Source organism: Trachemys scripta, chromosome 5 (genome assembly GCF_013100865.1).
Source record: "Trachemys scripta elegans isolate TJP31775 chromosome 5, CAS_Tse_1.0, whole genome shotgun sequence".
In the NCBI taxonomy this organism is placed as follows: domain Eukaryota; kingdom Metazoa; phylum Chordata; order Testudines; family Emydidae; genus Trachemys; species Trachemys scripta.
This window is the reverse complement of record NC_048302.1, coordinates 86,060,835-86,086,247: the sequence shown is the minus strand read 5'-3', so window position 1 is coordinate 86,086,247 and position 25,413 is coordinate 86,060,835. Positions and strand designations below refer to the sequence as shown.

General features: G+C 39.3%; 1 protein-coding gene across 1 annotated transcript in view; it reads right to left on the bottom strand.

Annotated features, from left to right (window-relative positions):
- The window catches only part of SGCZ (sarcoglycan zeta), a 401,035-nt gene that overhangs the window by 171,732 nt on the left and 203,890 nt on the right, over positions 1 to 25,413 (bottom strand). The window lies entirely within an intron of this gene.

Here is a 25,413-nt window from a genome sequence, read left to right as displayed (position 1 = left end):
TTTGAGCAGAGCTTTCACAGGTATGTCTACCCAAGCTGGGAATCACACCTCCTAGCTGCCGTGTAGACAAACCATAAAATGTACTTCCTCACCTTGGTCTAAAATAATGTGAATTGGTTGACCAGCCTATCACTGCCTGAGGCTGATCATAATAAAAACTGGTGTTTGTGATGAGGGGTTGGGAGACATGCTGTTGGGTTTCATCTTATTTTTTCTGGTTTTGGAGAGAAGTTTAGCTGCTGGTTCAAAGTATTTTTATTTTTTATGTGACCACATTTTTAATTCATGACATTACCTAGAGCCTAAACAGGCACCTATTGTGTGCTATAAATTGAAAGAAAAATAAATACATAAAATATAAAATTGCCTACGGTACTTGCAATACATTAACTGATATTTGGTTAAAATTTGCAAAGCCAAACACCTTAAAAACACAGGTGTATGCTGGGTATGGGCAGTCAAGTCCACTGCTTTCAATTGAGCAGTATAACAAATACTTTACAACAATAAAATCACAAATCACAGAGAAGTTGGCTGTGTCTAGCACAGAGCATGAAGTGGAGCAAAAGGATTATCTTGAGAGTACATTGAAAATGAAAAAGTTTCCAAAGACATTTTGACCCTGAGACCTTCTTCAAGAACAATCTGTAAAATAAACTTTAAAGGGCCCATTTTAAACATGCACTAGATATTGAATGCTTTTCAGGCCGTAGGCTAAGAAAAGAAAAGAAAAAAAGGATGAAATGTATAGCACTTCTTCAGCAAGGCAAAGCCGAACTGCAAAAGAATGGTATCCCTGTGGCAATATACAGAGAACCATACACATACTTTTACATAGCTGATTATCTGTATAGACAAGTGTAATGTGATTCCAAATAAGAAGAAGGGATCCTCGATAGTCTTATATAATTAAGAATTTTAAGGAGCCAATGTACTGTTAGTGGTCAAAAACCAAGGCTCCTTATTTATTCCAGGATAAATAGCGACTTTGCATTAACTTTTCTACTTCAGAAATTTTCACCTTCAGAGAGATTCTCAGGTGCCAGTTTTGCTTCACTGTAAATGTGTTAACTTCTCCCAAGCATGTCTCTCTGCTGCCAGCTCAAATATTGACTTGTCTTTTTAAAAAAAATAAGCTCTGCAGTCCTGGACAGTTTACTTAAACTCTGATCGATTTCCCCAGGCATAATATGAGAATAATACTTATTGTACAGGAGTGTTGTAAAGGCTAATTAGTGAATGTTTCTCAAGTGCTCTGAAGAGGTAAGGTGCTATGTAAGTAGGAAGATTATTATGATTATTAGTATTAAGTGGTGCACAGATGGTCGCCAGCTCAGGGGATGTAGGCCCATCCCTCCTGCATTCTAGTATGACAATGATCCTTTAAAATTTTAGACCCAGAGGCATGCTCTTTTCTTTTATGATGGCTATTTTTAGAGAGGAGTCTCCAAAACAATTCTTGTTGGATGGAGGGAATGTATGTGTGTGTTTGTTGGTAGGTGGGGTGGTGACAAGACTTGAGGGAAGAAAATGACCAGCATATTTCACATTGTAGTAAAAAGTTTTAAATTTAGTTTCATGGCTCTGTACCACTTCATCCTAGAGGCTCTTTTACTTCTGTGAAATCAAACACTATGGGCCAAACTCAGAGCAGATGTAAATGATGCTATAGCTTACACCTCAGCAGTGAGGTGTAAGCTGGTGTAACCTACAAACTATGGGAAGGAAGGGGTCGTATGATAGTAAAATTGCATAAGGAAGGACTCCTTCACCCTTTGGTAGATTGCTTTACAATAACCCTGCCTTTCTGAGTGCTTACCATGTAATTTCCACCAATTGGCACTCTGATGTGTAAGTTACACCACCATTTATATAATTTCCCTAAGGACCAAATTCTATCACTCCTGCTGAACGATCCATGGGACTACTCATGGAATAAGCACTACTATTCAACAAGAGGAATGTTGTGGAAAAATCTAAACCAGGGTTGAGCAAACTTTTTGGCCTGAGGATTACATCTGGGTGGGGAAATTGCATGCAGGGCCATAAATGTAGGGCTGGGGCAGGGAGTTGCAGTGTGGAAGGAAGTGTGGGGTGTGGGAGGGGGTGCGGTGTACAAGAAGGGGCTCGGGGCAAAGGGTTGTGGTGCAGGGTTCAGGATGGGGCTCATAGCAGGGGATTGGGATGCGGGGTGCAGGAGGGGCTCAGGGCAGGGGTTTGAGGTGGCAGTGGCGCACATCAGAGCTAAGACAGGCTCCCTGCCTGCCCTGGCCACAAGCTGCTCCCAGAAGTGGCCAGCATGTCCAGCAGTGGCTCCTGGGGGTGGGGGGTGGAGGGCCCTGGGGACTCCGTCATGTGCTGCCCTCACCTGTGGGTACCACTCCTGAAGCTCCCATTGGCCACAGTTCCCCGTTCCCAGCCACAGGGAGCTGTGGGGAGCAGTGCCTGCAGGCGAGGGCAGTGCCCAGAGCAGTCTGTCCCCCTTTCCCCCCCGCCCCAGGGGCTGCAGGGACACGGTGCTGGCCACTTCCAGGAGCGGCACGCAGCCAGGGCAGACAGGGGGCCTGCCTTAGCCCCGCCACACCACAGGGCTGACAATCCCGTGGGCTGGATTGAAAGCCCTCCCGAACCCAATCTGGCCCACAGCTCATAGTTTGCCCTCCCCTGATCTAAACAATACAGCTGAGAAAACAAATGTGGAGCATATTGTGGCCCAGAAGAACAGAGCCATACATCATATTCAGAGTCAGAGATGAAGGGTTGGTTGTGTGACTTGTGCAGAATCTGTGTAATGTATCCTCTGTTATATCTATTTAAGAATAAAATTGACTTCTCTCTTACTGAATGGTAGTGGGGGTACAAATGTGGTATATCTAATACCTTGTGAACATAATCTGTGCCTGGATCTTTGGTGTAGTGTGGTTTTTATTAAAATATTTCTCAAAATGGATTTTATTTAATTGTAGAATGTGCAATTTTCCCACGAGACTCATGAATCTAGGGTACATGGTTGCTGCTCTAGAAAGCTGATTAACTAGCTGTGTCAGTTTTCTGGCTCAGCTAATCAGGGGCACTAGTTAACATTCTAGAATGTTTACAAGTTTATCAAAGGTGGTGACCCAAATATTAGGGACTCTTTTCTTCTAGAGTTTTGGAGTTAATTTGATTCCACAGAAATCAATAGAAAAGAAAGGTAATTCATGGATTTAAAGAGAAACAGGTAATCAATCACGTGCCAACATGAAAGTCAGTAAGAGTCAAAACTCAAAATACAACTAATTCTTCCTTCATGGATTTTCTGATCCATTTAGTTAAAGCCTTTTTGTTCACTCCAGACTCTCATGCCGGACTTCAGTAAAATAACATTTTATTTTGTTTTCCTTCTTGTAGCTTGTTGCTACTGCACACAGCACTCTCTATCATGTATCAGTCCAATGACTTCTGTAACAGTATACTGTAAGATGCAATCCTGCAAACAACTATCTGCGCTTGCTTTGCAGAAAAAAACAAATCCAAGTCAGCGGATATGAACGAGTCCTGTAGCTTCTCTAGCTCAAGAGAACCTGCCAACTTCAGAGTAAATGCACAGATGTTCATCTTATGAAACTAATGCTAACACTCTAATGATCATTTCCAGGACAAATGTGATAATTTGCTCAGCTGTCTCCTTATAAAACTTTTGCTTTCCCTATGAGTTTTCTTTATCCCAGCTCACTTATGGCTTCAATCACGGATATGCAACAGTAATTTTTCATAGTACCAGTTCTTTTGATTTTGTTTATTTAAATAATTTCCACTTGACTTTCTCTGAAAGCTTACTCTCCTAGTCCCAATGCTATGGGACATAACAAATAATACATTGAAACAGCAAAGATATACAAATGTACATGTAAAAGATTGACTTTAATATTAAGCTAGTAAGAATTGATTGGTACTGAGAAAAATACACTCTGAGGCTCTGCCCTGGAGACACTTACAACTCACAGCCCCACCCTAACACATTCTTGGCATTTGATCTAGTGTCATATTATTAAATGCATTTCAATGGCATCCATCACTAAATTATGCTTGAATAAGGACTGCATGACCAGTTCCAAAGTCAGACACAAGGAACACAGCTTAAAGTACTGGAAGTAGATTCAGTCTCAAACTGTTATAAATCTTGTCCTCAGAGAACCCTAAAAATCAAGTGTGGAAGGGTGTTTGTTACTGAATAGAATAAGCTATAATTAATAAATATTTTAATTTACTGATGCAATTTTTCAAATTCATTTTTAAAATATACTAATAATAAATGTGTTTTACACTCATTTTCAAAGCAATGTCTTGTCTGTGTCTCTACTTAGAACAGAACAGAGTTCAAAATCATTTGGTTTCTGCAAGCTGGCTCCTGGCAACACTTAGGGTTGCCAACTTTCTAATTGCACAAAACCAAACACCCTTGCCCTGCCCCTTCTTTGAGTCCCCTTCCCCCGCTCACTCCATTCCCCCCTCCATCTGATGCTTGCTTTCCATCACCCTCACTCACTTGCTTATTTTCACCGGGCTAGTGTGAGGGCTTTGGCCAGAAATGAGGGGTTTAGGGTGCAGGAGAGGGCTCCAGGCTGAGGTTGGGGGTGTGGTCTCTGGGCTGGGGCCAGAAATGAGGGGCTCAGAGTGTGAGTGGGGGCTCTGGGCTGAGGCAGGGGGTTGGGGTGTGGGAGGGAGGGAGGGCTCTGGGGATGAGGGGTTTGGGGTGCAGGAGGAGGCTCCAGGGTGAGGCCGAGGGGTTCAGAGTGCAGGAGGGGTTTGGGGAGGATGAGGGACTTTGGACTCAGGGACGGGGGTTGGGAAGAATGAGGGGGTGCAGGGAGCAGGTTCCAGGTGGTGCTCATCTTGAGTATCTCCCCGAAAGTGGAAACATGTCCCTTTGCTCCTAGGCAGAAGCATGACCAGGTGGCTGTGCGATGCCTTCACCGGCAGGTGCTGCCCCCGCAGTTCTAATTGGCCATGGGAGCTTGCACTTGGAGCAGGAGCAGCGCACAGAGCCCCCATGGCAGTTCCTCCATGTCGCTGTTTCTGGGGAGCCATGCGGAGCCAGGTAGGGAGCCTGCCAACCCTGCACCAACCGGACTTTTAATGGACTGGTCAGTGGTGCTGACCACAGCTGCCAAGGTCCCTTTTCCACCGGGTGTTCTGGTTGAAACCCGGACACCTGCAACCCTAGTGATGCTCAATGTGCTAGCAAGCATTTAATTTAAGGTTAATATTATTTGTTCTTATCACTATTGAATGCAGCACAATCACAGAAATTACATCGTTATTGTTCTCGGAAAACCACGTTTCTCCCCAAATAGTCTCAAAAGAATTAAGCTCAAAGCTGCTTAGTGCAGAAATGTTAACATTTGCTTAGAAATTCTCCTTTACATGGTACATGTGTTAAACAAGAAAAATCAGTAGTGCTTGCTAAATAGAAATATATTATTTAGTAAGCACAGTTCTTGGTTCTGTATAGCCATACCATAGAGAAAGCCATACCAACAAAGTCCCTGCTCTATAAAGTTTAGCACTGAAGTCAAATACAAACAATAAAGTTTAAGTACATAATGCACAAGAAGAGAGCTCATCCTTGAAGAGTTGTGACTCTCCATTTTACACCTATAAAGGATGATTATTACGGGAAGACATTTTGAAAGCCTGTGTTAAGGAGGTATTGAGTGAACAATATTTTAAGGATCTATGTGTAGTAAAGGCTGGTGATATTTTCCCTATACTAATTGCAGTAGGAGAAAATACTGAGGGTGGAAAATATAGTCTCTGATTTTAAGAAGCACATTCTGTATTTAGCCAAAAACAACCTTTGCAATTTGGACCATCTTATCACAATACTCGACATAGTTGCGTTAATCTGTAAAGTATCTTTGATACAACACAGATAATTTCCTTTTCGCTGTGGAAGAAAGAAGTTTGGAATTTAGTTAGTACTAGTATTGCTGCAGCTTCCTATATTTGAAAATTTGTATACTAAGCAGTTTTGCTGGGAAAGAGGGCTGCAGGCACAAAATATGTAAAAGTCCCATTACTAGAGAGATGGGAAACTATTTTGGGATACAGCAAAATATTGAACCAGGTATTGTCAAAACTGAAAATTCCATAGCTGATGACCACGTACTTAGGGAACCAGATGGTCATCCTAACTTGATTTATTCCATACAATATGGAATTAAACAGGCATGTCTGGTATAAAGGTTGAAATGTTTTTGGAAGGCCCCAAGTCCTTAACCTAGCCCAGGTCATTTCCAAATATTGCTAGTTGAATGCAAACACAGTGAGTGAACTGACTAGAGCTGAAATTAGTTACACTGGAAATGTGTTAACGTGGAACAGGTGAACAACGAAAAAAATGTTACAAAGTCTAATGCAGGAAAAGCTAAAGGTGATGGAAATCAGTATGGCATTCAGAGTCTTTGAGGATAGAGAAAATAAGAAAAGTAATCTCAAAGATGGAAGGAAACAATATTATAAATAAAAATAAGAGGAGGTTGCACTAATCACCTATAGTACAGGAACAAGTGATTTGTTCAGAGAAGAGCTGGATGATACAGTTATGGGAGATATTTTCTCATATAGGGCTAAATTTTATGATTAGGCAAAATCCTGTATTGGGTGGGGAGTGTCTAACTGTTCTGCAGAAGAAAAAGTGGGTAAGGAAATATCTTTTATTGGACCAACTTTTGTTAGTGAGAGAAGTTTCTGAGCCACACAAAGCTCTGTCTCTCTAATATCTGGGGAGCTATATGGCTACAATTACACTGCATGTACTGCAGAAGGACATTTTAGGAAGGCATTGTGTTTGGGGCAACCTCCAACTTGATCTGCAGGATGCCTGAAGCGCTAAAATCTTAACTCCTTCTACTCCCATTGATTGGGCTTAAGAATACTATGGAATTTGGGAGACCACAGTATTTCATAGATATTTTTCCTTCCTCTGTCTGTCCAAAAATATTGTGAGAGCAGCCTTTCAGCATTTCTGCTTGCTGCTGGAATCCAGGAGTGCAGACAAAAACAATAGGGAGAAAGTTAGTCAAACACAATAAAGGTTCAATCCGAGCATTGAGTAAAGATACAGGATGATTTTTATTTTATCTAAGATGGTTCATCAATCCCTAGAAATAAGATATGATTTTAGAGAAGATTAAATGAAAACAACAAGATTGTGCTGAGACTCGTGTTTGAACATTCACAAATTCTTTATAATCCCAAATATACTTTCATGTTTTGATTGATGTTTATTTCAGTAGATATTAATGATCTGGCAGCTTGACTTTTTAGATGTATTGATTATAAATGATTTACATGAAAAGATAGTGAAAAAGATTATGAAAAATACAAGGTATATTGAAAGCAAAGTTACAACATCAAAGAGAACTTGCTCTGACAAATTATGCCTATACCACTATACAGTGCTGTTCAATTGTAAATTTGACATGAATTGAAGATTAGCGAAATCATAGACAATGAATAAAAACTGAGTTTTGTAAATGAAGAAGCCTGCATTTTACCAAGCTCAAACTTCAAAATGTCAAACTAATTTAATCTGTCTCAGAATTAATATTTTATGAACCCCCTTTCCTTCTTAAGCTGAATTTAGAAGTTTGTTCTACCTTTGAATTTATGGGGGGCTTTTTATTCCAATCAATGGCTTTGTAGCAGTATAGGATATGACTCAGACAGAGATTTGTCTTTACTACCACCTTAGAGATAACTGTAACTCTGAACAGTTACAAGAGCAATGTTTTCATTATTTTTCTTTTGTGTTCTTTTCTTTTACTTCTATCATTTTTTCTCTCTTTTTATATCTCATCATTAAACTTTCAGTTCTCAGGTTTGCCTAACTGGGAATAGTGGATATGAAGGACCAGAGTTTCTTTGCATTAAGAAGCAATTTGTATATCAACATTTTTAAATATAAATATATTGAGTTATCTGGAGTCCCAGAAGTATTTTTGGAAGGGCAATGTATCTGTAATTGGTTAGTAACTAGAGATTTACATTCTAACAGAGGATTCTTCTGGAATATCCCAGTGCGATCTATGGATCTAATGCAAGTGTGCAATACAATAAAAACTTCTTTTTCTCTTTCCATTATAAAAAGAGAAAATGTAAGATTGTATCTCAATTCTCTCTAGTTTTTCAAGTTCTCACATGGGTAGGGGTTTCCTGTGAAATGACTCTAGCATCTTTTCTTTGTCTAATGCATAAAGGCTGTCATTTTCTTGTTATGGGACTTTTTGTAGTCTGTAAATAATAAATGCATACTTTAAATCCTAAATTAATCTTCAAGGACATTTTATGTACCTATAGTGTACAGTCTTAAGAAGCTCCATTTGTCTCATCAACAGAAGGAAACAGGAATATGGGGCTTGATTCTTCACTTTGATATATAGGTTCTATGCCAGTCTAATTCCATAAACTTCAGCAGGATTGTACTGACATAAAACTAGTATAATAAAGTGGAGAATTACATTCATTAACTTTTTATATTTTGAAACTTTGAACAAAAACTCAATCTTTTTATGATGAATGAACACTATACAGACAGAAGTTGAAGTTATGTGTGTTCAACTTCTGTTTGTGGTTTTATTTTCCTCCCTCCCATGAATTAACTAATTATAACCAAAATGTTTATTGACTCCAGTCCTATTTTACCATTGCACTAATGAAAAGTGCTATATAACAGCTAAGGTTTTATTATTTATTGAGGGCACTACACAATGAGTTATGGTGATAGGAAGATCCAAATGCTAATAACCAACCTTTAGCCAGCAATTCAAACAAACACTCAAATCCCCCACAGCCCCACCAAAATGATACTTAGCATTATAAGACAAGATTGTATCAAGGCTTCTCCCATATCATGCAACTGAAGGACACAGATTTATCAACTAGAGAGATGTAGAATAATAAACTGGCCTCACTGAAGACTGCTTACTATAGAGTGCACACTGAGTGCTCAGATCCACAGCTGAATTAAATGATAATATGACATGCATTAATAGTTACATGATTAAGAAATGTGGACAAAACTAAATACTAAGGAGGGCAAAACTACAACATCTGGAATATGATGGCAAAGAGGCCTTCATTCCCCTTCACTCTCAGAGGAGATGCAATGACTAGAAGATAAGAACGAAATTTATACTGAAGCTGGACAATAAATGCTGGTCTCCAGCCAATCAAGTGGTAACCTCCCAGACTGATATTTTCAGCAATGGTAACTGGAAATTTTTCTTAACTGTTGTTGAGCTGAAGATTTCATTTAATACAACTTGCCCTGAGAAAACTCATCCTCACCTCCTTCCCTAAAAAGCCTCACACTTAAATTAAAAATAACAAGTACAACTCTGGATGAACTATATGAAAGATCAGATAGATGAAAAGATCATTATTGAATTGAAAAATTGTACTGTTGAACCAGCATTTACACTTGATGGAGCCAGGGTTTCTGAAAAAGGGGGAGGGATAGCTCAGTGGTTTGAGCACTGGCCTGCTAAACCCAGGGTTGTGAGCTCAATCCTTGAGGGGGCCACTCAGGGATCTGGGGCAAAATTAGTATTGGTCCTGCTAGTGAAAGCAGGTGGCTGGACTCAATGACCTTTCAAGGTCCCTTCCAGTTCTAGGAGATAGGATATCTCCCTTAATTTATTTTTTTTTAATTTATTTTAGGCAAAGAGGTTGCTGGCACTTCATGACTTGGAGAAGAATTCTACCCCTCTTCCCCCCACACATCCTCAGGAATCATCCCCACGCCAAGGCCAGCTACTCAGGCTTGGTACAAGAGAGGGTGGATTTAAACCACTGACGATTAGTCAGGGGCATTGTCATCATCTAAAACTAAAAGCATGAGTAATATTAGCTCAGAATTTTCAGTACAAAAGTCAGACATCTGCTTCAATAAACAATAAATCAATTAAATAATAAAAAGAGTACCAGGCTGATTTGAAAAATAAATAAATAAATAAATAAATAATAATAATATGTTCAAAATACAGTTTTACAACCGGATGACCCCAAACTAGTTTCAGTGAAGTAAAGTAAATCAAGGACACCGTCATGAATCAATGTGTCCTTAGGTGCCCTTGGGTGCCTTTGGAGAATGCAGAACAGCCAACTGAATTCCAGAATGGCAGTCACTACACTGACTACCAGCAAAAACAATTGTGACTGGTCCCTTGGCAAAGCTTGTGATTAAGACAACATTGTCATGTTCATAGACAATAAACTGACACCAGACTCTCAGTACACTGGAACGCCATCATTCTGAGAGCAACAATGAAACAGGGGGCTCTTTATTCCACAACGTCAACTTTATCCTCATCAACAGGCAAATAATCATAAAGGCAAGTAGATTTCAGCATTAGGAATTGGGGAGCATTTTAGATTTTATCACACTACACAGGAAGGGAGAATTTAGTCATAAAAGTAGACATTGTACATTACACTGAAAACAATGAGGGGTGGATTTGGTGTTCCCTTTGTGCTGCTCAGGCGATGCAAAGATAGCATAGACTAGACCCTCCCTCCCCTTTGACAATTCCCCAGCATATAAGAATCCTCAATGCCTGTAGATGTCACAGAGCTATACCAAAATAGTCTCCTAGGTCCCCCAGCACAAATGGCATGTCTGGGGTGGAGAGGAAGCAGCAGAGAATCTGGCCCTGCATGTATACATGAGAATATACTTGGGAAAAAAGCCCACTAAATAAAAAGATAGCTCTTGCAGAACATTAGAGCAAATTATGGACACCTTCCAGGCATGTACTGTGCAACTGGTAAATAACACAAACAACATCATTATAATACTAATACAAATGGTTTTTGATAACCCAGACTGGAAATAAGCCAATATTTTTCATTTCTAGTTAAGTTTTAATTAAAAATATATTTTATCCCATCCAAGTAATAAATCTTTTTGGGGCAATCAATTTCAGTAACCATGCTACTGTAATATAATCACAAGAACAATAATCAAATACCTTCCAAAAGATAAGCCATGATTAAGAAGCTAACAGCCTTGTAACTTCTAGGAACACTAAATGAATCATGTATTTGTTGAATTTATCAAAGCAACATTATAAGCAGAAATTTTCTCTTCTTGACTGCAGAGTTATAGACAGCCAAATGCTACTCTGACAAACAAGTGCAGCTTCCACTTACATCAGTGGGAGTTTTGAACATATATTAAGGGCAGAATTTCCCCTCAAATAGTCACATCATATATGCACTCTTTCAATGTGGTTAACTCTCAGTCATAGTCATCAAAAGTGTCTCACTTCTTTTACAAGTAGAAATACTGTTACAGTCTATGGAGCCAATTAAGAATTTGACTCTATGCAAAATATGAGCTTACATGTGGAAGGAAAACTGAAGTTCACCAAGGGCAACAACGGATATCACTATAAGGCCAGAAACAGCTTCTGAAAAATCTCCAGCTAGTAACTGAACATATACTCTCTTTCACCTACCTAAGGTGGAGTCAATATTTCCCTCTAAAACCTCTGCTACATTGAGTAGTAGTATTCAAATTAACCATCATGGGGCCCAAAGACAAAGGAGGTATAGCAAATAGTACTTAAGAAACACCAGAAATCAGCAAGAAGCACACCTAAAAGTGGCTGAAGCATACTCCAGTATTTCCTGTTTATGCTTTAAATTATGAATTCTCTGTGTATTAGAGTCTGGAGAAACTACAGAAGTTTGGTTTGCGATATGGATGTTGCTATTGGCCACAAAAATCAGCAATAATCAGAACTTGCCAAACCCAACCTTCTGCTGACAGGAAGAAGAAGAGGAACTCAGTCCAATCTTTCCAAAGAAAACCTCCTGTTGGGGAGAGGACTCAGAAATAACTCCAATGATGAGCAGGTGTTGAAGGCGACAGGATGCCTAAATGCCAACCTTCTAAAGATGAGCTTCTGGCCTAGCTTTCCAAAGAGTGAATCTGATCTTATCCCCTTTTGAGCTGAACATAAGAGGATGATACAAGTATGGTAGGGTGGGATGGGTGGTGGAAGGAGCCTATTGCATGCTAGCCTCTGCTAACAATGCCTCATGTGTGAGTGGGCAACATTCTTTCTACCCTGTTTCATGCAGGGAACACAAGGCTTGAGTGAAAAATCTTGAGTGGATGGAATCTCTAAGGAAGTTTAGCTTTCACATGAACCTGAATTTCCAAGAAACATTTCCCCGACTCCCTCCAAAAGCATACTAGGTGTTTTAAAATAAAAAATATAGATTTTGAACCTAATTAGGTGTTCTACTCGGAGTACAAAAATGCATGATATTAATAATATGTTGTACACATATTCCATTTTATCACATTTCTTGATTGTGTGCCTTGTAAACTATATTTTTACTAATAATCTTTTATTGTGTTATAAAATCATGTGTGCTCCTAGGGCAATCTCCTGAAAGCACATGATCCAGGAACAGAGGGCACTCTTTTGACCCTATTAGCTGGACAGAAAAGACAGCATATGAAGCAATGGATTATAGAATAAAGGAAAACATTCTCTCTCTCCGAGACAGGCAGGGAGACTGCATTACAGGCGTGCAAATTTGGGCTTCCTTAATGCTTCAGGCAACATCGTATGGTGAGTGGTAAATAGCTACTCAGGATTAAAGAATTTGAGGGAGTTGCCGGTTACACTTGCAGTATATTTAAAACTAATAAACCTCTACACTGATAGCACACCTTCGGCAAACTATAATATTTGAATTCAGAAATCTTGAAGCATTGTCTCAAATTAGTTAAATCTATTAGGAGTTATTTGCATATCAACAATTGATCTGTTTGATGCGATTTTAATTATCATTATTTGATGGTTACTTGCTAGATTAATGCAAATTATGAGAACAGAAAGCCATTTAATGGAAAGAAAATAATTTAAAACCATAATTAAACCAGTTTAGGGGAGGATCATTTGGCTGTTCTGTTCCAGACAGACCTTTTGGCAGCTTTTGACACAATTGACTATGGGTTGCTGCTTCAGAGATTAAGGGATGCTGCTGTGTGGCCTGAATTTCCCTCCAGTGGTTCAAGTCATATTATGGATTGAAGAGTCAGTTGGCAATAATGGGAAAAAAACTTATCATTGCCAAGGGATTTGATTTGCAGTGCACTACAAGGATCAATCATATTTCCCTTCTTGTTCAACATACATATGGGATCTCTTGGTGACAATTTCATAAAATGGTTTGAATAGATGCTGCTGATATGGAACTATATATTACTGAATCTACATAGCCAACAAGTGCAGTCTCCGTTACAGATAGGCCATCTGAAAACAGAGCAGCCTTGTCCCTTGAGCCTAGGAAAACAGAAGATTTGCTGCTGGGTAAATAATTCAGAGATCGATTTCCACGAAAAAGATGTGGTCAACAGTGATGCCAAAAATTCTTAGTCCACTTATTTGTTGGATGTATTTTGATTTTTTTCCCCACTATTTCAATTTATATAGGCTACATCTATTTATGCTTGTGAACATTTTACAACTGCAACATATGCTTATGGGATCACAAGATTCCATTAGTGTAATTCCCTTTCTGTAACAGATTATAGTATGGCTCCTTCATCACTTGCAGCTAGTTCAGGATGCAGGATTTTACCCATACAACTGACATCATTATACAATACTTGCCCTTTTTTCTTTACATTGGCTGAATATACAGCAGTAGATTGGTTTTCAATTGGACTTTGGATTCAGGAAGGGGCAGTTAGGGAACATGGCAGCTGCTCTCCATGGAACAGTTTGCTATACTCCCTTTCATCACTTCTCCTTCCTATCCCTCTCTACTCTCTGTGCTGTGAGTTGAAGGGTGGGCTTAGGATCTAGGTATGCTGGCTGAATACAGTGTTGTGCCAAGGGTGTTCTGGGCCCAGCTTGAAACCTCAAATCTGGGTCCCCTGCCCCCCGCCATGCAAAATTGTGCAGTCACCACTAAGTACTTTTACAAAGGGACCATGCTAACACTCTCTAAAGCAATCGTACTAATTAGCTACTCCCAGTCTATCCATCTTGCTTTCGAGTTCTCGATAGAAATAAAAATGCCAAATTGATTAACCCTTCTTTCCCCGTGGATGTTCTTAGATGGGTCTTAGTTCATTTTAGCTTGCTGAAAAACTCCTGTCTAGCAATCTGGAGTGGCACCAGAGTGAGTGCCAACCTCAGGACAGACTTAAGAAGTAGGGCACAAATCCCAAGCTGACTGTGAATTCTATACCTAGATTTTACTAACCAAGTATGAACTCTTCAGGCCTAACCATGGAGTCACAGTCAGTCACATTGGGTATTCTGGTTATCTTGCCACCTAGGCAAATGTGTCTTTGTGATAGATGGTCCCTTACACCAAAAATCACAACAATACCCAGGTTACTCCTTGTCCCATAGGACCAGTCACTTACCCCTGGTCAATTGCACTTTAGATCTCACATCAAAGACAATGCTTGTAGCCAATCCTATAATAAATTAACTAACTAAGAAAAAGACACAAGTTATTTACAAGGTTAAAACAGGTAAACATAGATACATATATGAGCTACAGTCTTAGGGCTTAAAAGGTGGTAAAAGGTTCTATAATAAGCAAGCTGTATATGTCCTTTAGGGCTAACATAGGCCTAGCACTACGGATCTTTTGCTTATGCTTAGTAATCCTTGCCCCTATGAGTTCCAGTTTCCTCTTGTCGGGCACTTTTATTCCCTCCCCCCAGAGTTCAAGCTGATGGGACAAGTTCCCAGCTCCACGTGAGGGAGTAATTAAAGTCTTTGTTTTTTGATGTTTCACAATGGCCCATTTGGTTTCAATGGACCTTCTTGGTAGGCATGACCTAATATTCTGTAGGAAGCCAGCATTTTACATTAGTTAGTGCTTCCTTCATGTCTGGTGAGTTATAAAGTGACAGAGGTTTACAATGCAAACACTCAATACATAACCTTATAACATGGGGTACAGATGTTATAAGTTTGATTAATATATGCAGCATCCTACAAGCGTGTCATAAAATATAAACACTAAACTAAGAATCTCAAAGAACACCATATAAACCACAAGCCATTGTTACATCAAGATTTGGACTAGGCAATTTTTTGCTAACAATGTTAATTTTTCAATAAGATGTACACCACATCTTCAGCACATGAAATGAAAACTCTGAAATGTTCACTGGCAAGCTATCAGTTTCTGGTGTCAGATTGTGTGAAGCCTTGATCGCCTCTAAAGCATCAAGAACACAATCTGATTTCATAGTGGATGGATTGCCTCTATCCTTGCTTACTATCTTGTCACGCTTTGTCATTTTATTGTAATGCTAATATGATATTTCAACACATCCCAGGGTCTAGAAGAAGAGTAAAACAGGATATACAATCTTTGAACAATTCCAAAATTTAGAACAACTTGGAGAAAACTATTTCAGTGAGTGGGCAACACATGAGATGAAAGATATGTATTGATTTACCTGCTGAATTATATTTTCAACACCATGCTGCAGCAGCCATACTAGCTCAATTGTCATAGTTTTGTTTCCCACAATGAGCCAAATGTATAATCATAGCTATAACAACAACACGGAGTCCTTGTGGCACCTTAGAGACTAACAAATTTATTTGGGCATAAGCTTTCATGGGCTATAACCTACTTCTTCAGATGCATGGATTGAAAAATACAGTAGGCAGATATAAATATACAGCACATGAAAATGATGGGAGTTGCCTTACCAAGTGTGTGTGGGGGGGGGCAGTGCTAATGAGGCCAATTCAATCAGGGTGGATGTGGTCCATTCTCAACAGTTGACAAGATGGGGTGACCATCAACAGAGGGAAAATTACTTTTTGTAGGGCTAACGAGACCAATTCAATCAGGGCCTGATTCTATGGCCCATTCCCAACAGTTGACAAGAAGCTGTGAGTATCAATGAGGGGAAATTGCTTTTTGTAGTGACCCAGCCACTTCCAGTCTTTTTTCAGGCCTAATTTGATGGTATCAAGTTTGCAAATTAATTCCAGTTCTGCAGTTTCTCTCTCGTTGAAGTCTGTTTTTGAAGTTTTTTTCTTGAAGAATAGTCACTTTTAAGTCTGTTATTGAGTGCCCAGGGAGACTGGTTTTTGCTACTGGTTTTTGAATGTTACAATTCTTGATGTCTGATTTGTGTCCATTTATTCTTTTACATAGATGCTGTCTGGTTTGGCCAACGTACATGGCAGAGGGGCATTGCTGGCACATGATGGCATATATCACATTGATAGATGTGCAGGTGAATGAGCCCCTGATGGTGTGGCTGATGTGGTTAGGTACTATAATGGTGTACCTTGAATAGATATGCGAACAGAGTTAGCAACAAGGTTTGTTGCAGGGATTGGTTCCTGGGTTAGTGTTTCTGTTGTGTGGTGTGCAGTTTCTGGGGAGTATTTACTTCAGGTTGGGAGGCTGTCTGTAAGCGAGGACTGGCCTGTCTCCCAAGATCTGTGATAGTGAGGGATCGTCCTTCAGGATAGGTTGTAGATCCTTGATGATGCGCTGGAGAAGTTTTAGTTGGGGGATGTAGGTGATGGCTTGGAGCGTTCTATTACTTACTTTGTTGGGCCTGTCCTGTAGTAGGTGACTTCTGGGTACCCTTCTGGCTCTGTCAATCAGTTTCTTCACTTCCCCAGGTGGGTATTGTAGTTTTAAGAATGCTTGAAAGAGATCCTGTAGGTGTTTGTCTGTCTGAGGGATTGGAGCAAACGCGGTTGTATCTTAGGGCTTGGCTGTAGACAATGGACCATGTGATGTGGTCTGGATGAAAGCTGGAGGCATGTAGGCAAGTATAGTGGTTAGTAGGTTTCCGGTATAGGGTGGTGATTATGTGACATCAAGAATTGTAACATTCAAAAACCAGTAGGAGAGCACTTCAATCTCCCTGGACACTCAATAACAGACTTAAAAGCGGCCATTCTTCAAGAAAACAAACTTCAAAAATAGACTTCAATGAGAAAGAAACTGCAGAACTGGAATTAACTTGCAAACTTGACACCATCAATTAGGCCTGAATAAAGACTGACAGTAGCTGGGTCACTATAAAAAGTAATTTTCCCTCTGTTGATACTCTCACCTTCTTGTCAACTGTTGGGAATGGGCCACATTCACCCTGATTGAATTGCATACCTTTGCCACTTGTACGACCCTTTTCCAACCATTCTCCAAGTTCCAGCCAGTAAAGATTGTCTTCACATATTCCTTCAAACATTCATATTGGCATATTTGCTTGCTACAGTAGAAAGTTTATAGACCCAGTTTTATGGTTCAAGGGAAGAGGAGGAATTTGACTGGAAAAGCAAACAAGCAAAACAGAACAAGGGGGCGAGAGTCAAACTGTACATCCCAGAGCAGGCAGACATATTCATGATAGATCAGCTTGAGCTAACATGTTAAACATAGTAGTATGGACACCGTGGCAATGGCAGCAGCTCAGACTAGCAGCTTCAGTCCAAGCCCACTGGCAAGAAGTAAAGTAAAAGACAAAACAAAAACACAAGGCCCTTGATGGTCTGGGCCCAGTCCCCCTGTAACCATTTGACATCCCTTTGCATGGAACTCTCCATCAGGGAATTTATTAATGGTTTCATTAGACCAGAATGAGGCAGAGAATCTGTCCCTCTATATTTGAGACCTTGCACATCTGTATTCAGACACCAGCAACCATTTAAGATTCTCATTATCATGACTTCAATCAGTAAGCAAGCAGGAATCTACTACTGTGGTGTGCCCTAGGCTGTAGAACTCCCCACGAATTTCATCTCACAACTTCTCTTACCAATTAAAAAAAATTACAATCTTTTTACTCTAAAATTTAAGTTCAAAAGATTGATGATTAGTTTGACAACTGTTGGCCTTATTGGAATGGGGTTTTGTCACAGACGCCATAGGGAGCTGAGTTGGAACCATTAGTATCATCCCTCATCTCTTTTCTTTTCCCATTTCCAGCTTTATTGTTAAGCTTTTTTAGAGTGCAGTATTTTATTTTATTTCTTTAATGTTCGTTAAATTGGTTGTATTATAATGAATAGCTTCCAAACATTTTGACAGGAGTTAGGAGACATAATGTATACAATTATAACAACAATTCTCTACACCTAAAGAGAAAAACAGACACATAATGGAGCTTGAAGTATCCCAAAGTTCAGGCTATCTAAGAAGAAGAAGAAGATTCTGTATGAAAGGTTCACAGCATATTTTCTTTCACTAGTTCAGTACCACAGTCATAATGCCTCTAGTATACTGGAAGTTATTGCACAAAGTCCCAGGGGTACTAAGTCAGTTAAAGAAGTTTATGGGGAAAAATGTCAAGAGCAGAGCTGATGCACAAGGGACTTTGTCTGTGGTAATGAACTTCTTACAGTCTTTCAGAATCTTATAGCTAGATAAATAAAGTAACTTTCTCAGGCTAAAAAACAAGAAAAAGATTGGATTAGCTGCGGTTAGGGTTTAAGAATCAGATATCAGTTCAAACAAATGAAATATGTATATTTCAAAATCTAGATGTTTTGAATAGAATATTGTTTCCATGCTTCCCCAAAACTTTCCTTTCTTCAGGTATCAAGGTCCACAAGATGACAGATATGGCAATATCCATGAAAAAATGCACTGAATTAAGTTTACATATCTTTGGTGGCCATTGTAATAAATGCAAAATGTATGTATTAATGTGGACTAGAACTGTATGTAACATCTCTAGGGGAAAGATGGAATGTGAACCCTGGGAAATGTTATGAACTTCAAAGGACTATACTGAACAATGGGCCAGACAAGAATGGAGTTTTGGACAAATAGCAGGGAATCTCTAGGTGGAGGTGAAAGCAAAAAATCAGCCTTTTGAAGCTATGCTCTGGGATTAGGTAATCAGTAGACCATTGTCTATTGATTACCTGATCCCAGTATCATAACATCAAAGGCCCAAGTGGTATAAAGAAAAGACTAATCTATTCATGGGCGTGCTTGGTCTGAGCTAAGGCTGTTATGAATTTGTAACTACAGGAAAAGCCCCTTTGTGAAATCTGAAGCACTGACTCCTGTCAGAGCTCTTGTTGGAGTTGGGGGTAATCTCTGGTAAGCTTATTAGCAGATGTGTAGGTTCTTTTATTGTTTTTAAAGTGTTTTCTCTGCAATACTTTTACCTTAATAATAAATGTGCTTGCTTAGAAGGAGCTGACTAGTAAGTAATAACTGTGGACAATTATCTGGGGATTGCCTTCAAAGAGAAATCCAAGTACAGATGTTGGCCTGTTCAAGCAGTTTGGCTTGCTAGGAATATCACAGTATAGCCAGAAACCTGTGCTGCCTGGAAAACCCCCTGTCAGATGGTAGAGAGACACAAGTCTCTTGGGTGGAGACATGACAGCTGAAGAGCTAGGAGCCTACTGTGGGTGCCCTCAAGGAACCACAGAGGAGGAAGACAGGTGCAGTTGACCCGAACTGTGACACACACACAGTTCCTACAATGAGTTTTTAAACTGATTCTACCAGGGAGTGGGTACATCAGAGGGGCAGCACCAGTCCTATCAGTCACTGGTGCTGGGCAAATTGCACCTTACAAAGAGCTTATCAGTTACGTAATTTCTACAGCCAAAGCAAATATGAATATTTTGTTTACATTTCTGGGAAGCAAAATTTTGCATAACTAACTAGTGCTACTACTTTACCATGGTGAAGAATAGGACATCGCTTGAGGAAGACTAATTCCTCACTATTTGCTAAGGGTAAACATTTGAGAAAGCCAAATTCCTAGCATCAATATTTCAAATCTCCAAATGGGCTTTTAAAAATGTTTAGCATTTGCTTTTCATATTAATTTTTCACTAGGTGAAAATCCATTTGTCATATGGGTGAACTCCTAAAATGACAAAAAGTTAAAAATGACCAGGAACTTAAACATTGAACAGTTACAGAGCATGAATCCCAGTGATGATTGAATCTGGTGATATTCTAAATAAGAAGAGCTCTCAAATATTCTTGTAGCTGTTTTCATCACTTCACACCAACTCAACAGACATTCTAGGCTTCAGAGTGACACACAGAGGGACAATCCTAGAATCTTGTTATACAGTTGTTTCTGAATTAAGTAATTACAAGATATAGAGTAGAGGATTTGGAATTTGTACAAAAACCAAGCAAATCATCTGCAGTGGATTTTGGTCAGGGAATTAATAGACATGGTTCCAACACTGGAAGTTCCCTGGCCTCTCCGGAGCTCAATTCTGCCTTGCCTTAGATATGGAGAGAAACAGTGAAACCTGGGGGCTTTATCGTGCCCCCAGGTTTGTGCCGAGTTCCCCATGTGACCTCTCTACAGCCTCCCTCCTCTGTGCAGGGGAAACATAGCAGTTGTGCAAAAATATTTTCTGATCTATAATTGTCTCAGCTCAAGTACTAACAATCAACCAAGTGCATTTCACTGTCTACCTTCTTTTAATGGGAAAATGGCAAACTTGATCAAAGAGAAGATATTTGTATATCAGACCTTTTATGGGTTCCATTTTCAGTAGTATGGAAAATAAATCAGAAACAAAAAAAAGCATGTAAAGTCCTCAGATTCAGTTGCATCTTTTACTCCCTGATGTACAATATTTACATTAATATTATTATTTCACCATGGGTTTATACTATCTCCAGGAAAAGGTGAACCTCATTCTGCTGCTTTATTATCCTTCTCACATTTTAATGTTTTGTATTCTTAATATAACAGATGCACAACATTTTTTTCAAGCAAGCTGTGACACTTATGGATTAAATCACAAGGAAGATGCAAGTGAGTAACCTTGTAATTTCCAAGTGCATAATTTCAGGTGTGCTCCTTTCAAAAGATGGCTAAGGTGAAAAAAAAAAAAAAAACAAGTATTCTTAAAGTATTTTCTTTATTTGCATGTGCAAAGCCTATTTCAAGGGGAAACAGAAATTCACATATATGGTTTAAAGAATAAATCCCCTAGGGGATCTGGGATGAGTGTCCAATCAGTTGCTTACATTTGTGCTATAACTTAGCACCTAAGACAATATTATGTTTACACAATACTATCTGAATTTGATGTTAGTTTATTATAGGAGCTGAATATTATTAAATCTGGAAAATACCAGATAAGATTTCTTATCTCATCTAAATAGAAAGTTAATCAAAAGGAAGGAAAGAAAATAAGTAGTAATAACAGAACCTATATTATCTCAGTTTGAATATCAAGTATTGTTTATGAATCACAGTTACTTCTACTTTTCAAGTATCAGAAACTATTGCCAATAATGGAAGATATTAAGAAATTTAAGGTTGGGGAACATTTTCAAGACAGATTCCTGCAATGTAACACAAATAAAGTCTATGTTATAAAGAACATTAGAAAGTTGATGCTGTGAGAACGTGTTTATTGTTTTCCTTTTTATTAACCTTACTAGTTTACAACAATGGCAATTTGATTTTCTCTGTAAATAACCACTTGTTGCTGTCAAAAAGGTCAGAAATCTATGCATACCAGAAAGAAAATGAGTGTATGAGACTCGCATGTTAACCCTCCCTATGGAAGTAACAGTCTCTATTTCCCCACCCGACTCCCCAAAAAAGCCAACATGCTCAAATAAATGTGTTAGTCTCTAAGGTGCCACAAGTACTCCTCATTCTTTTTTCTCCTAATACAATATAGTTCAACAGATTTAAATTGTGTTTCCCTCTCTTCCTGCCATCAAAAAATACATCCCAATTTATTACTTTCAAATGGTGGCATTTACTATATTTGTGGCCCAGACAATCAAGCCTGCTGGTTCTGCATCTCCAGGGGAAAGGTCAGCCTGACAGTAAGATCCCAAAATAATGCAAATATTCTTCAGCAGCTAATAGCAGAACTAAAAAAAACCCATGCATTTCCAGCTTTAGCAGAGCTCCAGAAGCATCTTTCACTCCCCCTCCCCCCATCCGTATTTTTACATCCCACAATGGTTACTACAGTCTTAGGACTCTAATCAGTCTACATTCAATATCAGTGTTAGGGAGTGTTAAGTAAGTACTAGTCCAAAATATAGGCACTGTGACTGAACGAGTGCCCCAAACCCCCTTTCAAACAATGCAGCTACAGGTATTCTCTTCCCCTTTTTTCTATTTTTAACAGGACTTACTCACAGGCCTACCTTCCTCCAGCCCCACAGCCGCCATTTTATATTTTGCCTATTTCTCCTCCTAGTAGTCCTCTGGGAGACTATCTAGTCTTCTTGGCACACCAATCTTCCATAGGACTTAAGCATATGCTTAACTTTGCTTATGTGAGCAGCAGCATTGGCCCCATTTGAAATTAATGGTAGAACTCCCTTTGACTTCAATGCAGCCAGGATGTCTCCCATTGATTTCAACAGGGCTACTTCACATAAGAATGGCCATACTGGGTCATTTCAGTGGTCCATCATTATGCTATCTTCTGACAGTAATCAGTGCTAGATGCTTCAGAGGAAATGAACAGAACAGGCAATTATTTAGTGATCCATCACATTGTCCAGACGCACCTTCTAATAGTCAGAGATTTAGGGATACCCAGAACATGGGATTGTGTCCCTGACCCTCTTGGCTAATATCCCTTGATGGACCTATCCCCTATAGACTTATCTAAATTTTTTTTTGACCCAGTTATACTTTTGACCTTCACAACATCCCCTGGCAACAAGTTCCACAGGATGACTATGCATTGTGTAGAGAAGTATTTCCTTATGTTTGTTTTAAACTTGCTGACTACTAATTTCATTGGGTCACCCCTGCTTCTTGTATTATGTAAAGGACTAAATAACACTTCCATATTCATGTTCTCCACACCATTCATAATTATATAGGCCTCTATTATACCCACCACCTTCGCTGTCTCTTTTCTAAGATGAACAGTTCTAGTCCTTTTAATCTCTATTCATATGGAAGATGTTCCATATCCTAATAAGTTTTAATGCCCTTCTCTATACCTTTCCCAATTCTACCTGTCTGAGCAAAGTCACACCTGCTTAAGTGCTTGGTGGATAAATACAGTAACATAATTCCTATAAGCCTGATTATCACACATAGCAGATGGGATAGACAGAATCACAGACATCACCCATGGGAAGGAACTGTCATGGCATACTTAATCTGGCATTCTGTGACCACTGGGAAGGAGCTGTGTTTCCCTCAGGGTACATCTACACTACAGCGGGGAGTCGATTTAAGATACGCAAATTCAGCTACGTGAATAGCGTAGCTGAATTCGACGTATTACAGCCGACTTACCCCGTTGTGAGGACGGCGGCAAAATCGACTTCTGCCGCTTTTTGTCGGCGGCGCTTACTACCACCTCCGCTGGTGGAGTTAGAGCGCCGATTCGGGGATAGATTGTGGCGTCCCGTCGGGACGCGATAAATCGATCCCCGAGAGGTCGATTTCTACCCGCCGATTCAGGCGGGTAGTATAGACCAGACCTGAGTGTAGTTACAAGGATTATCGAGTCTGGGGAATTTGCAAAACTTCCATAAACACAGCATTTATAAAGTTCCTATTGGCTGGGTTGGGACATGGATGCTTCTAGGAATACTTGAGTTTATTTTTTTAGCTTTATTTGAAAATGTTCATTAAGTATTCTGCAGTTTTTAAAACAAATCTTATATTTCCTACATTAGGCCACAGTATCACCCTTAAAATATTAGTGATTTACTTTGTTACTTCTGGAAATAATAAAAAATCTAAAGCTAAGTTAGTGTATCAAGGAGCATTGAGTTACGAAGATGTACATGAGACTCTTAGGAAGATTATTTTGAGAGGGTCTTTGTGCTTTTCTATAGCATGACACTTTGAAAAAAAATATTTGAGGGGACAAATTCCAGCCATAGTTGCACGTTCATGTATTAGAGGGCAGAATGTGACCTTAAATGCCTATTCTTGGTAGAGATGGCTAATAAAATATATAGAGGTCATTTTTGTGAGCTTAATCTTTTGGTTGTATCATGATCTAAATCAAAGCAATGATATTTGCATTTCTAAATATATTCAGCTACCTTGTTACTGAAGGTTTGCTTATAGATGTTACATTAATTACCTTTTCCTATTTTTAGCAAACCTTTCATAAGGAATATTTTTCAAAAGGCAAGTCTTAAGGGAACAAACTGATTGTGAATAGAAAAGTCAAAGATGATTATCTATCAAATAAAGTGATCAAAACACAATGACTATTTTGACATATACACAGATTGATAAAGTGTTACATGATATTTCAGTTGGCAGGGAAACACTCACGATTCTAAATCTTCACCAGTTTTTTTGTCTTACAGATGAAATGGACAATTAACTGCTCTGTCTCCTTTAACTGATTTTTTTAAGAACTAAATGTTGGCAGATGTTGGCTGCATTTGTGTTTCTGAGTTGTGCTGTCCCAGCTATGTGCAGATAGCGAACACAGCAGACCTTGATAGAACCGCCCAATAACCACAGATCCATTTAGTAGCGACGGCACCCGGTCAGGTTTATTGTTGACAAAGCACAGCCCTAGCTCCCCGGGTTAATGTCTACAGTTACACTAGCACATGTATGCCTGTGACAATGGTCACAGCTCAGTGAATGGTGGGACTTTCCATTCCCCCCTCGGCTGGCCAAAGACTCTTCCTCCGAGACCTCTCTTCATACACTGATACAAACAGGTTACCTATTGCTTCTCTGATGTAGTTACTTAGATGTAGCTTATACATGGGTTCAATCAAAACATCTCTATTCATCATGCTGACATCCTGACCTTATATTTAAATAGGGTGGGGGAGGGAGAATCAGGCATCTTCAGAGAGTGTGTTTGTACCATACTTGGTATCTGTGTGTTCTGGTATCACCCTTCTGGAATGTGCCTTCCTGAGTGCCTCATACTTCTTAGGAATGTGTCTGTTTTTGCAATATCAGCCCTGTTTTTGCCAGTTTCTGTGAGCTTGAATGCAAGCAGAGTCTGACTTCTGCTCACAGCCCTGACTTTTGCTAGCTTTGCTTTATATTACAGGGCCTAACTACCACTCTAGTTCAGGTGTCAGGCCTCATAACAGGACTTTTGTACCAGGTCCCATTTTTCAGATTCTCTCTACTACACAAAGAATATAATAATGAAGGAAAAATATCAAGGAACCACTTATAAATTAAGATTTTAAGCATATTGTAGCCTGTAGTTCTCATGATACATTTTCATGCATACATGATTGTCTCTACTGCCTGTTGAGGTCAAAGACTTTTCTGAGGGAGATTTAATAGTGGAAAAACATTTTTAATAGCTCTTCATTCCTGTCAACATTTGCACTATGCATATTAAAATTCTCTGTACCTCATTGACTAAAACATATTTTAACATTCCTCTCTGATAACATTTGTATAGCAGCGAG